This window comes from Macaca thibetana, chromosome 1, assembly GCF_024542745.1.
Source record: "Macaca thibetana thibetana isolate TM-01 chromosome 1, ASM2454274v1, whole genome shotgun sequence".
Lineage (NCBI taxonomy): Eukaryota > Metazoa > Chordata > Mammalia > Primates > Cercopithecidae > Macaca > Macaca thibetana.
This window is the reverse complement of record NC_065578.1, coordinates 64754346-64770653: the sequence shown is the minus strand read 5'-3', so window position 1 is coordinate 64770653 and position 16308 is coordinate 64754346. Positions and strand designations below refer to the sequence as shown.

The following is a 16308-nucleotide window of genomic DNA, read 5'->3' as shown; positions in this document are numbered from 1 at the left end:
AAGGGGCAATGTTTGTTTTCCTCCAAATACATTTTTATTTCCTCCAGATGGACAATACTTAAAGAGAAAACGTGCTATGCTAAAGCCATGTACTTTTGTTGCAGTGTTGCAAATACTGGCTTAAAGATTACTTAAGGTAATATGAGAGGTGTAAATATTCATATAAATCTATATGTTTCTGAGCTCTTTATAAATGTTTTTCTCTGCACCTTTTGGTTGGAAAATCCTAAAAGCCTAAGTTATAAATGCATATAAACTAATGCCAAGATTAACACAGATTGTTTTTATTTCATGAAATTATGAAACTAGCAATGTTTGTAACAAATTAAAGAGTTAAGGAATTTTACTTTTTTATTCTAGGGCATACCTTAGATATTCTCAAAAGGCCCTCAGAAATTATCTTAATCCAACCCTCTAACTTGAAAAAATGAGGAAACTGAGGCCCACTGAGGTTAAACTAACCACAGTGTCATAAATAATAAACAGGAAATCATACCAAAACTCAGATTTTCGGATTCCAAGTCCAGAGCCGTGAAAGGGTATTTGTTTCAATATACTTTAATACTTACAGAAATAAATGTTAACAGAGGACACCCGAGGCAACCCTTCAGTACAAAGAACTCCATTAGGCTGACAAGAGCCCAGAATTCTAATCTGTCTGCAAACACAAGTCCTAGAAATAACACCAGAAATAGCCAGTTTTTAAATGGCACCGCACCTGGGGTTTCCAAATGATTCCTTAGTTGGGTCTCTTTCTCACCACTACAAATCCCTTTCAGTAAGTGGTTTGGTTGGGATTGGATTTGGGGTTTTGCTGCTGCTGCTGCTGCTGCTGCTGTTGTTTAATTTGCTTGCAGGGAATGGGGGGAGGTGGGAAACAAAAGCTTAGGTCTAAACCATCCCTACAGCACAATTATTTTTTCTCTTGTCATTCGAACCAGTAAATCCTCTTCAGGGCCCCAGGGCTTACTGTTTTAGGTGGCAGTCCCTTCAGTTTCCAAAGTAGGCAGGAACCCTGAAAAAGAAGTTGGCGGGGTGGCATGCTCTCTCGGTGGTCCTGGGCAGGTTCGCGCCAGGCGCGGCCGGCTGCTCTCAGCCTTGCGCCCAGATCTTCCTCGCCCCGCGGGAGCCGAGAGTCGCCCCGCGCCGCACCCACCCCACCCCCGCCGCCCGCCGGACGCTGACCCCTCTGGTGGTCCCGCTAAGCTGCCCCGGACTCCTGGTCCCTAAGCGGCCCGCGGAGCTCCGCGTCTGCCACGCGCGTCCCAAAGCCCCATTCTCGAGCTACCCGGAGCGGGAAGAGGTGGCAATAGAAGGTGCCGGAGAGGGAAGCGGGTCCCACCTCGATCCGGATCCGGGGGTCCAACTCGACCGAAGGCAGAGATGGCGGCGGCGCCGGGGCTCAGGCACCTGCGTCGCGCGCGCTCGGCCGGCCGTGGGCTCTGCGATGTGGCCGCTCCGAACTCCTCGCCCAAGGTGCGGGACAAGTCTCAGGAGAGAGGAGGGCAGCCGAGTGCGTGGGGAGGTGGGGCTGAGCAGGAGCGGGCTGGGGTGGGGAGAAGGGAGGGAAGAGTCGGGTGGCCGCCCGCGCGAGCCCCGCGCCCTCCACAGCCGCCCCTGAGCGGGAGGAGCCGACTCGAGCTGTCAGGGAGGCCGCGCAGGTGGCCGGGGGCAACGGCGGGGAATGCCGCTGCGGGTGGCCGCGGGCCCGCGGGAGGAGAGACCCGGCGCTGGGGAGGGAGGACCCCCTGCCCGCAGAGAGGCCGAGAGCCCAGGCGAACCTAGCAAGCACGCGGCGCCGCGAGTTCCCTGGCAGTCACCCCTGCGTCGGTGGCTGCAGGCTTGAGATAGGCAGTGGGTTTCCCCTGATCCTCCCAACCCCAGACTTCCAGAACTCTGCAGCAGCAGGTGTGTAAAATGCTACAATTAAGGTTGCAATAAGTGGGAGGAGTGGGAAAAGAAAGCTCAATGGAAAAGATCAAAACAAGTGAGGTCATGAGTTTCCTGATACCAGGGATGCTTCCACCAGCATCTTCGTCATGCTTGTGAGGAAGGCTGAAGAGGGCATTTGCGCATCTGGTGGGTGGGGGTGTTTGGAGGGGATTGAGCTGTATGTCCACCACTCTTTCAATCCTGAAATTAAATGTTTGACGTAGCAATTTATTTTTGAAAGTATCCTTGGACAGTCTGATTCCAACTCCAAAGTAAATAAACATTTTCCGGCCCTCCACTCAAAATGTTCATTCATTATTTGTCTATGTATTAAATACATCTTTATTGAGGAGGTACTATGTGCCAGACAATATGCTAGGTGCAGTTATAGTGTTCCTTGAACTTAGAGTTAGGGGTGGAAGGACAGACACATAAGCACGTATTCATACAGTTATTATCAGGACTGGGTGATATGAAGGAAACCAACAGGGTAAGGGAGAAAGAATGAAACGTAGCGGACATTCTCTAGATTGGATGGATGGCTAATTTTTAAAGGCCTCTACTTAATTTGACTAATGGCCTCATAGGAGGAAGCATTCAAGGCACACAGGGAAAGTGAGTTACGGGAAGTAGCCCACAGATGGGTAGGCCAGAAGCAAGGTCTCCCGGCTCCCTGGCCCAGCTGCTGTGCGTTATGGAAGGAACCTTGCTGTAACTTCGCAAATGGAACTTCTCCTTCATAGGAATTGCATCTCAGGACCAATGTCACTTTTTTGAATAGCACTTGGAGCTCCAGACCAGTTGTTGAAGTCACTTTATTCAGAAATGTCATATTTGTGTACTAAATGGGCTTTCACCACTATCTGTGGTAGGCAAAAACTAACGCAGAAACACTAACCCTTGGATTTCCCCCAAACCTCAACAAACAGACAGGTGTCTCTATTGGATGGAGACAAGAATTGAGGTAGGTTTCTCCAGATTATTTAGGAAACAAAACAATACAAAAAGAGTCTTTAATTAAATAATCAGTACTAACACACACATTAGTTTCCTAGGTCTGCTGTAACAAATTACCACAAACTTGACACTCAGACAGAGATGTATTCTCTCATTGCTTTGGAGACTAAAATTCCAAAATCAAGGTTTCAGCAGGTCTGTACTGGCTCCCAAGGCTCTAGGGGAAAATCCTTCCTTGCCTCTGGTGGCTTCAGGAATTCCTTGGCTTGTGACCACATAACTCCAGTCTCTGCCTTCATCTTCACATGCCTTCTCCTCTTTGTCTGTGCCTTCTTCTCTTCTTTCTCTTGTAAAGGACATTTGTCATTGGGTTTAGGGACCAACCAGATAATTCAGGATGGTCTCATCTCAAGATTCTTAACTTAGTTACATCTGCAAAGACCCTTTTTCCAAATAAGGTCATGTTCACAGGTTACGGGAATTAGGATGTGGACATTTTTGGTGGGAAGTCACCATTTAACCCACTATAACTAGTAAACTAATAGAGATCAAAATCATTGTCTACTGTGGTATTGGGTGTCATTCCAGCATCATTATTTAAAATTGTATTGGCACTAAATATAATTAATTATTTCATTGTGAACTACTAAAAATAAGTATCGCTAGGCATGGTGGCTCAGGCCTGTAATCCTAGCACTTTGGGAGACTGAAGCGGGCAGACCACTTGAGCCCAGGAGTTCACGACCACCCAGACCAACACGGTGAAACCCCATCTCCATTAAAAATACAAAAATTAGCTGGGTGTGGTGGTGCACACCTGTAATCTCAACTACTTGGAGGGTTGAGGCAGGAGAATCAGTTGAACCCGGGAGGCAGAGGTTGCAGTGAACCGAGATCGCACCACTGCACTCCAGCCTTGGTGACAGTGAGACTCCGTCTCAAAAAAGTAAATAAATAATAAAAAATAAAAATAAATATCATTAAACCTGGGCATTTTGAAGAATAACTGTCCTGTAGGAAGCAAGTACAAAGGCTCAAACCCTCAACTTGTGTTTGAGTTGCAGGCAATCCTTGAAGGGCAAGCATGGCACCTCATAAGTGACCGTTGTTACAGAAATGCATCCTAAATGCATCTCTATAGATTTTTGATAATGTGCCAATACTGTGCTCCGAGTGAGAGGGTCCTTATAGAATTTACATTCTAGTCTAGGAGACACCTTTGAATCTCATTTCATCTGGCACAATATTGGGTACATACCTGAAGCCTGATAAAGAACTGTGAATGAATACATGAGTAAATACCAAGCAGCTAAGCAAATTATTACTACAGTGAAAAACATCTCTACAATAAGAAGATAGAATTTGCTAGAGCAAAGCAGATTAACAACCTGACTCATTCAGTATTCTCTTGAGAGAAGGGGAAAAAAAAAAAAAAAAAAAACCCTAAAAGGAAAGCTTTGATGTGAAAAAGAAATTAATGAGATCACCTATCCTCTCTTTTGAAAAAAAATCAATACTATGCTCATTTACACAGATACAGATCCTGCTGGGAACAATGAATCATGACTGAAATTATAGTTACTTAAATCAGGAGAAATATTTTATCCAAGTATTTTAGTTGTTAGTTTCAAAAACATAAACATTGCTCAACTATTAAGTTGAGAATGTTGATATGCCACTTCTTGAAACTCTTTACAAATAATGATTTGAATGACTCCCTTTTCTTCCCAGCTTAACTCTTTTCTCTTTGACTTTCCTTCCTATTCTTCCACCCTTACAATGTTAAGCAATCAACCTATACCTTAATAACTACCAAACCGGGTCTCATTCATTGACTTACGTGGGTTACAGGTCCATTCCTGCACCAGTCGTGTGGGCAGTGAGTTGGAATATGATGACTGCCCAAGTATGTCACCTGACCTGGAAAATGGGGGATACGAGGAGGGTGAGTTTCAACCTAACCAAATTACTGAATGCAGGGAGAAAGTGGAACCCCAAAATAAAATTAGGGTGATTTTACTGATGGGGAAGTTGACAAACAAAAGCACATATGTCCACTACAGTAGACACTCAGAAAAGCTTGTGGTTGAACTGACTGTAGTTTTAAATAAAACAGTGACTCAACTTGGCCATGATACCCTAAATGTCTTTTGGAAAGTTTTTCAGAATAAAATAATAATTATAACTATGATTATATGTCTAATTACCACACAAATCTTAAAAATTTGCATTCAAAACTGCATATAAAAGCCTCCCGAGTAGCTGGAATTACAGGCACCCACCACCACACCCACGTAATTTTTGTATTTTTAGTAGAGACGGGGTTTCACAATGTTGACCAGGCTGGTCTCAAACTCCTGATGTCAATTGATCTGCCCGCCTCAGCCTCCCAAAGTGCTGGGATTACAGGTGTGAGCCACCGTGCCCAGCCAGCAATAGACTATTTAAATAGTACCAATGCCATTTCCAGCCAAAAGAAATTTATATTTAATGTACATGAAACTTTTAACTCCTCATGGAAAAACAATTTACAACTTGTAAGTTGCAACCGCTAATTCAAGAACTATTGTGTTCAATGAGCCAATGATATAGAACTATTTCTATTTTGGTTCCTAACATATCTCTGAGAATAAATCCCTTTAAAACCTAAATGACCAAGTAAAAATAAATTATTGTGTTATGTGAGGTGGCAGCTTTGGTTAATGGAATAAGTGATAGAAGACACTGTGACAGTCTTTTTGATGTATCAATACGGCTAGGCTGCAGTCCCCAATTACATAATCAAACACTAATCCAGGAGTTGCTAGATGTCATTAAAGTCCATCATCAGTTGACTATACATAAAACAGATTATCCTAGATAATCATGGTGGGCCTGGTTCTGTCAAGCCTTTCAGTCAGATGGCTGTTTGAAGGGTTTACAATCAGACAAAAGGCCTTAACCCTTTTTCCATTTAGGACAAAAAAGTGCAGCTCACTGCCAGCACTCATTTAATTTTACATTAGACACATTCTTTGAGGCTGAAGCAAGTCTGACTGATTTTCAATGTGAAAATAAAATATAAAAACTGTTCTTGGAGTTATTTCTAAACAGAGCTAACACCAGAGTCATCTGAATCATCAGAATCATCTATTATGGAAAAATCAGGTTAATCAAATGAATCTTCAGCCAACAACTATTGGGAACAGGCCCCCAAATCTGGCCATAAATTGGCCCCAAAACTGGCCATAAGCAAAATCTCTGCAGCACTGTGACATGTTTGTGATGGCCATGACGCCCACGCTGAAGGTTGTGGGTTACCGGAATGAGGGCAAGGAACACTGGGCCCACCCAGGACCGAAAACCGCTTAAAGGTGGTTCTTAAACCACAAACAATAGCATGAGTGATCTGTACCTTAAGGACATATTCATGCTGCAGATAACTAGCCCAACCCATCCCTTTACTTCAGCCCATCCCTTTATTTCCCATAAGAAATACTTTTAGTTAATTTGTAATCTATAGAAACAATGCTTATCACTGGCTTACGGTCAATAAATATGTGGGTAAATCTCTGTTCGAGGCTCTCAGCTCTGAAGGCTGTGAGACCCCCACTTTCCCACTCCACATGCGATATTTCTGTGTGTGTGTCTTTAATTCCTCTAGCGCCGCTGGATTAGGGTCTCCCCGACCAAGCTGGTGGTCTTGGCAAACAACTCTTCAATAATAATGTTAACATCATCCATAGGACTGCTACATTTTCTAGGATTTGACATTTTCAGGGATTGAGAATGACTGTATTTTGTAAATGGAAATACCACTACTAAAAACAGAATGTGATAAATAGAATGATATCTTTTGTTTCTGAAGTCAATATACTGGAGGGATGCGAAAATAATAATAAAAGCATATTACTTGGCAAAGTTATCTTGGGGTAAATGCTACAGCTACAGGCACTACTGGTGGGTATTCTCTGGGCAAACTGGTTAAGTCCAGGCATGGTGGCTCACTCCTGTAATCCCAACACCTTGGGAGTCCAAGGCAGGAGCATCACTTAAGGCTGGGAGTTCAAGACCAGCCTGGACATCATAGCAAGACCCTATATTTAAAAAACATTTTTTTGGCTGGGCACTGTGGCTCATGCCTGTAATCCCAGCACTTTGGGAGGCCGAGGCAGGCAGATCACGAGGTCAGGAGATTGAGACCATTCTGGCTAACATGGTGAAACCCCATCTCTACTAAGAATACAAAAACAAAATTAGCTGGGTGTGGTGGCGGGCCCCTGTAGTCCCAGCTACTCAGGAGGCTGAGGCAGGAGAATGGTGTGAACCCAGGAGGTGGAGGTTGCAGTGAGCCAAGATCACGCCACTGCACTCCAGCCTGGGCAACAGAGTAAGACTCCATCTCAAAAAAAAAAAAAAAAAATTGTAAATTAGCCAAGCTTGGTAGGGCAGACCTGTAATCTTAGCTATTTGGGAGGCTGAGGTGGGAGGATTGCTCAAACTCAGAAGTCAAGGCTGCAGTGTGTGTGTGTGTCTTTAATTCCGTTACCCGGCATAGCAGGCCTTTTGTTAAAGACTCCCTTCACCCTTGTACACACCCGCAGACTTACATGCGTCAGAGTTCCGGCTGGGCAACCACACTCCCGCATGACCTGCAGCTCACCTGCATTCCACAAGTTTGTAAATAGCAGTTTCGGTTAACAGTTTCGGTTAACAGCAGTGAGCTGTGATCACACCACTGTACTCCAGCCTGGGCAACAGATCAAGACCTTCTCACTTCCTTCTGAGGAAGTAGAGTTGTTAGAATCCATATTTCTACTAAAAGTCTGCTTAGATAGAAAGATAGAAGGCTATCTTAAACAGACTTTTGGTAGAAATATGGATGTTAACAACTCTGCTTCTTCAGAAGGAAGTGAGAAGCAAGGTAGAGAAAATATATATTGCCCTGGAGAATACCTAAGTCATTATTAACAGGCTATTGGTAGAAATACGGACATGAAAGTGGCTGCTGGAGACCAGACGCAGTGGCTCACACCTGTGATCCCAGCACTTTAGGAAACCTAGGCGGGCAGATCACTTGAACCCAGGAGTTTGGGACCAGCCTGGGAACATGGCAAAACCCTGTCTCTACTGAAAATACAAAACTTAGCAGGGTGTGGTGGTGTGCACCTGTAGTCCCAGATACTTGGGAGACTGAGGTGGGAGAATTGCTTGAACCTGGGAGGTGGAGGTTGCAGTAGACTGAGATCACACCACTGCACTCCAGCCTGGGTGAAAAAGTGAGACCCGGAAGGAAGGAAGGAAGGAAGGAAGAAGGGAGGGAGGGAGGGAGGGAGGGAAGGGAGAGAGAGAGGAGGGAAGAAAGGAGAGAGAGAGAAGGAAGGAAGGAAAAGAGAGAGAGAGAAAGAAAGAAAGAGAGAGAGAGATGGCTGCTACTGAGGACTCAGATGGAAATGAGAAACGTGTTATTGGAAACTGGAGGAAGGGTAATACTTGTTATATAGTGATAGAAAGCTTGGCAGAATTGTGTCCTGCAGTTATGTGGAAAGCAGAATTTGTAAACAATGAAACTGGGCATATAGCTGAGGAGATTTGCAAGCAGTGTTGAAGGCACATTTTGGTTTCTCGCTGATTATAGTAAGATGTAAAAGGAAAGATAAAAATTAGGGAAAGAACAGTGAAACCAAAAGTTGCCAGGACTTGATGACTTAAAATGTTCTCAGCAGAAATTAAGGATTCATTGCCAGAAAAGTGCGTTGTAGAGAAAAAGCCAAAAGTGTGGTTGGTAACACTTTTGCTATTACCTCAGAAAGATAAAAATCAGTATTCAGTCACACAAAAGACTCTTTAAAGAGATGAAACAGGTGACCCATGGATCCCCTCGGCCTTCTTGGACCCCCAAGATAGAGACAAGATTATCTAGGAAAAATCTATAAACAAGCTTCTTTTCTTCTGCGGTGAATTTCTCTAATACACACAGGAAAACTACAAGATTCTGGAGAATTTTTTACCAGTGGAAATACTGCCACCTTGAAATTTAAAGGATAAAGTACGAGACAAAAGAAAGCTATTGGACCTCCAAAATTCCACAGACAAGAAACAGGCTGATAAAACTACTCAGATGTAAACAGATCACACTGCAAAACAGACAGAAATCCTAGGCCTACCAGAAACCCAATCAACAAAAACCTCTGCAGGTGAGGAAACAGGATTCTGCATTTTAATAGGCACACCAAATGAAATTGGAGAAAACTACATTTAGGAGGAAGGCAAGAATTATAGTTCACTTCACATATTGGAAAGATGGTAATGAGGAAAATGTGGTAGACTATTCTATGTAGCTCCTGTAAACTGAACTAATGTCAGTGCGTGGAATGAATAGGGAGCCAGGTTTAAACGAAATCTGAGGAATAACTTTCTAATTCTCACAACTATTGGAAGTGGAATGGGCTTTCTGGTAAGACAATGCACTCTTTGTTAGGCAGGAATCTAGGCCCAACATGGCGGCATTACCCGGCATAGCAGGCCTTTTGTTAAAGACTCCCTTCACCCTTGTACACACCCGCAGACTTACATGCGTCAGGGTCTGGCTGGGCAACCACACTCCCGCATGACCTGCAGGTCACCTGCATTCCACAAGTTTGTAAACAGCAGTTTCAGTTAACAGTTTCCAAAGACCCCTTCCTCGTGACCTTTACTCAACTCCTGCCCTAGTAGTTTCAAGACTCCCCAGGCCCTGTTTGCACAACCAGCTTCCCTACCGCTCAGGCTGTAAGAAGACCCTACCCTCCTCCCTCAGCGCGACTTCCTCGGCCTGCACCTTTGGACTGAGGAACCTCGCCCACAAGCCCTAATAAAGGCTATTCTCACTGCCGTTTGCCTTGTGTCTTCGTTCCCGGTTTGGCTCCAGCCTCAGTTTACCTTTACACTCTTCATAATAGATATTTTTAAATACAGGCTAAATTATGTTCATCAGGGATGTCATAGGATGGGATTGGATGGGAGACGAGTTAGACTGGAATGATGGTGATTAAGACACATCAAAGACTATTATTCGAAGCTACAACTTCAGAGCATTTATATAAAAAGATTTGGGGTGTAAATGATGAGTTAGAGAGTAAAAATGTTACTGACTATCCGCAATAGAGTTGATTCACCCTCCATAGAACAGGACCAATTTTTCCCTCCAAAGGTGGTGATTGCTTTACTTACTTTGCCCACATGTGTTCTCCATTGGTAAGGGGAGAGAAGTAACATACAGACAGAGATCAGAGACAACTTATTTTCAAGATGGTCAGGGTGAACTGGCAAATCTGAAGCAGGAAAACTAGCTGATGCAGATTATCACTTAAACATATATACACATGCCCTGACTTTCACCAGCTCAGTTAAGCAAAGAACCACTAAGTAGCTTCACAGCTTATGGTGCATTTGCTCTGCCCTGACTTTCAGATTGATTGTGTATAAATCTTTCAGGTCTGGAGTACCAGTGCCCTGTAGGAACCACTAGTATCTATAGTTACAGGAGTATTTACCAAGTTTTCTTGACTTTGACCAGCTTTATACACTGTATCCCATTTGTAATATCAAAGAAGTCTGGAACAAACTGGTAGAGGTAAAAGGACATTTACTATTACCATCTAAAAACCATGGGAGATTACTCAAAACATTAAAATTTCATGAGAGAGATTTGAGACTACTCGGTTAGTATGGTCTAAAGAGAACCATGAAGCTTTGTCTTTCTTTTGCGATTTTGTGTTGCTACAATTGCTCTGATTTGCCCTTGCCTTTGGAAGGGAAAAGGGTGATGGGGTGGCAAAATCAAGGTCTCAGAACAGGTGATGAGTCTTTATGAAATGGGTACAGAGGCACTTACAGCTAACAGCAAAAGAGCTGTATTTGCAAACTTGAAAGGTGTTATGGTATGGTACAAAAGAATTCACCAATACAATTAATAGTAATAAAAATTCAAGTATATGCTTAGATTTAAGTAAATGCCTTCTTACGTACTGAGTTGCATTAGCTGGATAAACAATATAGCTGTTTAATTAAATAATGGATTCTGAGACCAAAGTAAACATTAGAAGAGAAAACCTTTTACATAAAGATGTTTAATTTTGAGGGTCACTTGACATGACATTTGCAGATAATTAGTAGGCCTGCTTATTTGAGTAAATGGCAACCAGTATCTCTGCCTGAGCTGGAAACACATTTAGCAATGGAAAGTGGTTTTTTGTTTGTTTTTTTTTTGAGACGGAGTCTCACTCTTTCGCCCAGGCTTGAGTGCAGTGGCGCGATCTCGGCTCACTGCAACCTCCACCTCCTGGGTTCAAGTGATTCTCCTGCCTCAGCCTCCCAGGTAGGTGGGATTACAGGTGTGTGCCACCATGCCTCGCTAATTTTTTTGTATTTTTAATAGAGACGGGGTTTCACCATGTTAGCCAGGATGGTCTCAATCTTCTGACCTCGTGATCCGCCCGCCTCAGCCTCTCAAAGTGCTGGGATTACCGGAGTGAGCCACTGCACCCGGCCAGAAATGGAAAGTTTTAAACCTCGAGTATAAAAGTTGACTTAACGAAAGCCTAAAATCAATTTTACACATTAAATGCAAATGGTAACCATAGAATACATTTCATTCCTCAAAAAGTTTTAGCAATTTAAAGTTAAACCAAATAGTTAATAAGCAATAAAAGAAAAGTACTTTAAAATTTTAGAAAGGAAATTGAAGAACAAATAAGGAAAATCTGAGTTTCAAAATGCTTAATTAACAGGATAATTAATATCAACTAACGAAGTTGACTATCTTAAGTGCTAGCAATTTTTTCTTTAAATTTCATGATATTCAAAATATCTCTTACTAAAGTGCTATCTCCAGGCCCAGCCAGATAATTTAACCCAAATTCTCCAAGACACACAGTTTTTATAGTGCTCATTATACAATACTATATTTTACTAATATAGTTGCTCCATAAATGCTTTTTGAATGAAAGGGGCATTTTATGAAAGAAAGACAAGAGGAACAAATACATACAGAACAAATAAACACTCTATTGTCAAGCCACAAATTGAGAAAAACAAATACTAATAACAAGAAGGCTTAGACATTAAAATACTTCAGGCTATCCTTATGTTTTTCTAAGAAGTTCTAAGAAGGTATTCTTGGGGTACAAAAGTAAAAATGAAACTGTATCTATAATTTATATTAAAAAATAAATATGAGATGTTTAGAGAACAATTATATGAACACTTACCTACACACAAAAAAATGGCTTTGTCATTCCTTCTAGGAATTTAAGGTTTCATAAAATATTCTTAAGGTAAAGCCTTGACCATTTTACGGACTTGCTCAACAGCATCTGTGTCTCTGCACCGCCTACAGGATAAAGTTTAAACTAAGTCTGGCACTGAAATTCTTTCTCAGTATATTGTCAGCTTAATTTACCAGTGTTTTCTTCCACTTCAGGAAAGAACTCACATTTACTTAAAAGCATCTTTGCATTTATTTTCACTTTCTGATTTTGTTCATGCTATGTCATCCTGAATGTTATTCCTTCATTCCACAACATCCCTCCCTCAACCATCACCCACCACCATTATCTGCTGGCTGAGATCCTAGCCAATATGTCAAGATCCAACAAAATATTCCTTGTAATCTCCCAAATTGGGACTAAGCAATCTATGGTCTATGATCATTTATAAATTTATTTGGTTTCCATTTTATCATGAAACATTATCTGATTCATCTAACGACTGCTTATGCATATCCCTATATAAATGCCCTGAGGGCAAATGTTATGTCTTATTAAAGTTGTTTGTTTCATTATTTCCTAAAGTATTTATGACAGTATCTTAGATGTACAAATTGCTCAAATAATGTATATTGGACTCAAGTGTAAAACGGCAAATTTTACTGTTTTCCATTTGTATAACTAAAAAGAACAAAAAAGTGATTGAAGAATAGATACTTCACAATGATTATATGCCTATAATATTGTTTTTAAATTCACATACCAAAGGGATTTTTACTCTAAATTACCATAGAACATGCATTATAGGAATTATATGTTCAGCACAATCTCAATGGATTTTAAAACATATATGCATAAGAAAAAATGATGAGCTATACACCAAAATGTTATCAAAGACTATCTTCAGATTATGGGATAATAGATACATTTATTTTCCTGTTTATATTTACTTTTCTAATTTATCTACAACAATCATATGTTTGCTAAAATAATTGGGAGGAAAAGAGTTATTTGAAAATATCTGTGTAAGACCATGTGTTCTTTGGAAGCTCTTCCTGGGAACTAGAACCTTTCAGATTCTCCTGCAGGCCTGGGGCTGCCCGGTTACTGTTGGTGGCTCTTCACTGGCCAGTTGCTCAACCTGTAACTCATTTAGACTCCTAATCTGTTGAAACACTTTTCCTTGCCCTTTGAAATCTGCTGGCATGAATATGGCAGAATCATATTTCCTTGACTGTCTGAAAAGCTACGTAACAGCAGTGAAATTCATAGCAGCTATTTACACCGTGATCAAGAAGCTGTTTAGAGTTGAAAGGCAAGTCAATTGGATTGTTAATAATTTCATACCAAGAGCAAAAATTACTTAACCCCGAGATTAAAATTAACAACAGAACATGGACTAAAATATGACTTCCCCAAGGAAATTTTTTACATTTTTTCAGTACTTCATGCAGTATCCGTATTTTTTTATCTATTTGCTTATTTCTCATAAATGAGCAACACAGTGTAAGAAAAACTACAAAGTTCTCCAAATTGTATACATAAGCCAAATCAATTATTATTTCCTTGTACCTGAAAGAATATCATGAGAAATAAAGTAAAGAGAATAAATCTTGGGAAATAACTCCTAGAATATTACCTGAAAAGGCTGTTATAAATAAGCAGTTGGCCAGAATAAAACTATTTCAGAATTATGCAGCTAAGTAAAGTTTTTGTAGAGAAGTATTTCAGATTTAAGTCCCTATGAACCTCAAAGGAAGTGTCCAACATTTCTGACAATCCTGATAATTGGTACACACATACTACAAACCAATTTTCACAAAGCACAGAGCACTTTATTCTCTGCAGGAGTATAATGGGATTTGAGAGCAAAACCCACCAGGCCTATTCCCTGACCTATATGCCAACTCTCATGGTTAAACTGCTGCAAAGTTTACAAATTTATAATGAAATGGCTGTGTTATTTTCTTTCCAGAGCCCAGGTTCTAATTCTGAACTAATGAGTCATAAAATACCTAGTCAGTATCTTGTTCACAATTTTAGTTTCTTGCTTTTATCATATCAATGTGACATAAAGGAAACCTTTATAAGTATAGGCACACAAGGTAGATAATGCAATTCAGTGTTCTTACCAGACTACTCCCCGCCTCCCCTACCTCTGATCAAAGTATTTATTCCCTTTTGGTGGAGAAACTGTTCCTTTCCTGACACCAAGCACATGGATCTAGGCGGAGCTACCAGTTACAGCATGCTGGCTTCAGAGGCCACACTGCAAGTGCTCCAAGCTGGACCCATCATAGTATCCCACATTCCTAACTCTGTAATTGGTAAATAGGGTGAGAACACGATTAGAGAAAGGCCAGTCAAGATTGTTCTCTGAAGCTTTTCAAACAGGAGCTTGGATGAGGGCAGCATGATGTAAGAGTCAAGGAGGTGAAGAGCTTTTTCCTTCCAGATGGCGAATACATGCAGTTGCAAGCTGCAGCTGCTAGGAGCCAGGTTCTCTGCCACATATAAGAACACGGTCTGAAGTAGAAGACAAAATTTAAATTTCAGGTCGCATAAGCAAATGATCAGAAAGTGTGGCCTAATTTTTTTCATGCAACTGAACTTAATTTCTTCAATGATATCCTGTTTTACTAGATGATAGAAACTCAACCTTAATGAATTCAGGCTCCTACTTCTTTTCCTTCAGTTCACATCTAATTTTAAGCAAGGGACATGGGACAGAAGGAAGGCAGGGCCAGAATAAGCAAAGATTCTGATATTTGGTCATTTGTTGAATTTGGCATCTCCCTCCTTATCCTGTCTGTTTTTCAAGGGTTGATGCACATGGATCCATGCCAAAGGTCACTTCAGGATCAATGACTCTCCTTCCTGGCCCCCAGTGCCCTGCTGAAGTGCATTGAAAAGTGTTCTCCAGCACCACTCTGGGCTCTGGGCACCTTGGTGAAGGCCCAGCAACATGACTATGCCAGGCTCAGGAATTAGTCTACTGCTCCTACACCGTGCTGAGGCAAGTTGGAACTCCAGGAAGCTGCTTCAGATCTGAGGACCTTCATCACAACGGCTATTCCTACATACTGCCCCATGCTACCTGATAGGGTTTAGATTTGTGTCTCTGCCCAAATCTCATGTCCAGTTGTAATCCCCAATGTTGGAGGTTGGGACTGGAGGGAAGTGATTGGATCATGGGGGCAGTTTCTATTGAATGGTTTAGCACCATCCCCTTGGTGCTGTTCTTGTGGTAGTGTGTGGGAGGTGTTTGGGTCATGGGGGCAAATCTCTCATGGCACTTTGCTGTCCTTGGTGTAATGAGTGAGTTTTCACAACACCTACTGGTTTAAAAGTGTGTAGCATCTCCCCCTTCTCTCTCTTGTTCCTGCTCCCACCATGTGAAACAGATTGCTCCTCATTTGCCTTCTGCCATGATTAGAAACTTCCCGAGGCCTCCCCAGAAGCAGAAGTCACTACGCTTCCTGTACAGTCTGCAGAACCATGAACCAATTTAACCTCTTTTCTCTATAAATTACCTAGTCTCAGGTATTTCTTTACGGCAATGAGAGAGCAGACTAATACACTAACCCGAGTTGCAGAGGGCTTTTCTCTCCACCCCTAGCCCTATCTGGAATAAAGACGAGTAGCTCTTTCTACTCTGTGATTGTCTCAGCTGTTGTGATAGTTTTCTACAGATGGTGGCATTTTCCCACATTTGCTAGTATCTCAGGGACAGCTCTTCAAACTTAGTCCTGTCTTTTCTGAACAAAAATTATCCTGTTCATTCAACTACCTCTTACATGGCAGAATTGGAATGTGAAATTTTTTAGGGTAGGAATAAGATCTTACTTTTAAAAAAGTTTCAAGTTAAATCAGTGCTTAGCATATATGCTCTTAAGAAATGTTTTGTGAATACACAGATGAATTAATGAATGGGGCAATGTGATTGCAAGACCTGGGTTGCCATTTTTTGGGAAAAATATATATATATGTGCGTGTGTGTGTGTGTGTACATATATATGAACACTAGAGCAATACTTTTCAAATTTGGATGTGCACATAAATTACCTGGAGATCCTGTTTAATGTAGATGGATTCCAGGTTGTGCAGATGCTGCTGGTCCTAGAACCACATCTCAAGTCACACTGCTCTAAAATCATCTGACAATGGGACTCTTTAGGACATACTGGGTTGC

General features: G+C 41.7%; 1 protein-coding gene across 4 annotated transcripts in view; it reads right to left on the bottom strand.

Annotated features, from left to right (window-relative positions):
• The window catches only part of LEPR (leptin receptor), a 98096-nt gene extending 96196 nt beyond the window's left edge, over positions 1-1900 (bottom strand). Inside the window, exons 1-2 of one of the 4 annotated variants that reach the window (XM_050760069.1) lie at positions 1782-1900; positions 1343-1546 (exon numbers count right to left, since the gene is read on the bottom strand). The gene's annotated coding sequence lies outside the window, so the exon portion shown is untranslated. Of the gene's footprint in view, positions 1-970; positions 1016-1342; positions 1679-1781 lie in introns of those variants that run through there. The other 3 variants (XM_050760153.1, XM_050760330.1, XM_050760243.1) reach the window with 3 other exon arrangements.
• Positions 1901-16308: the final 14408 nt, after the last annotated feature.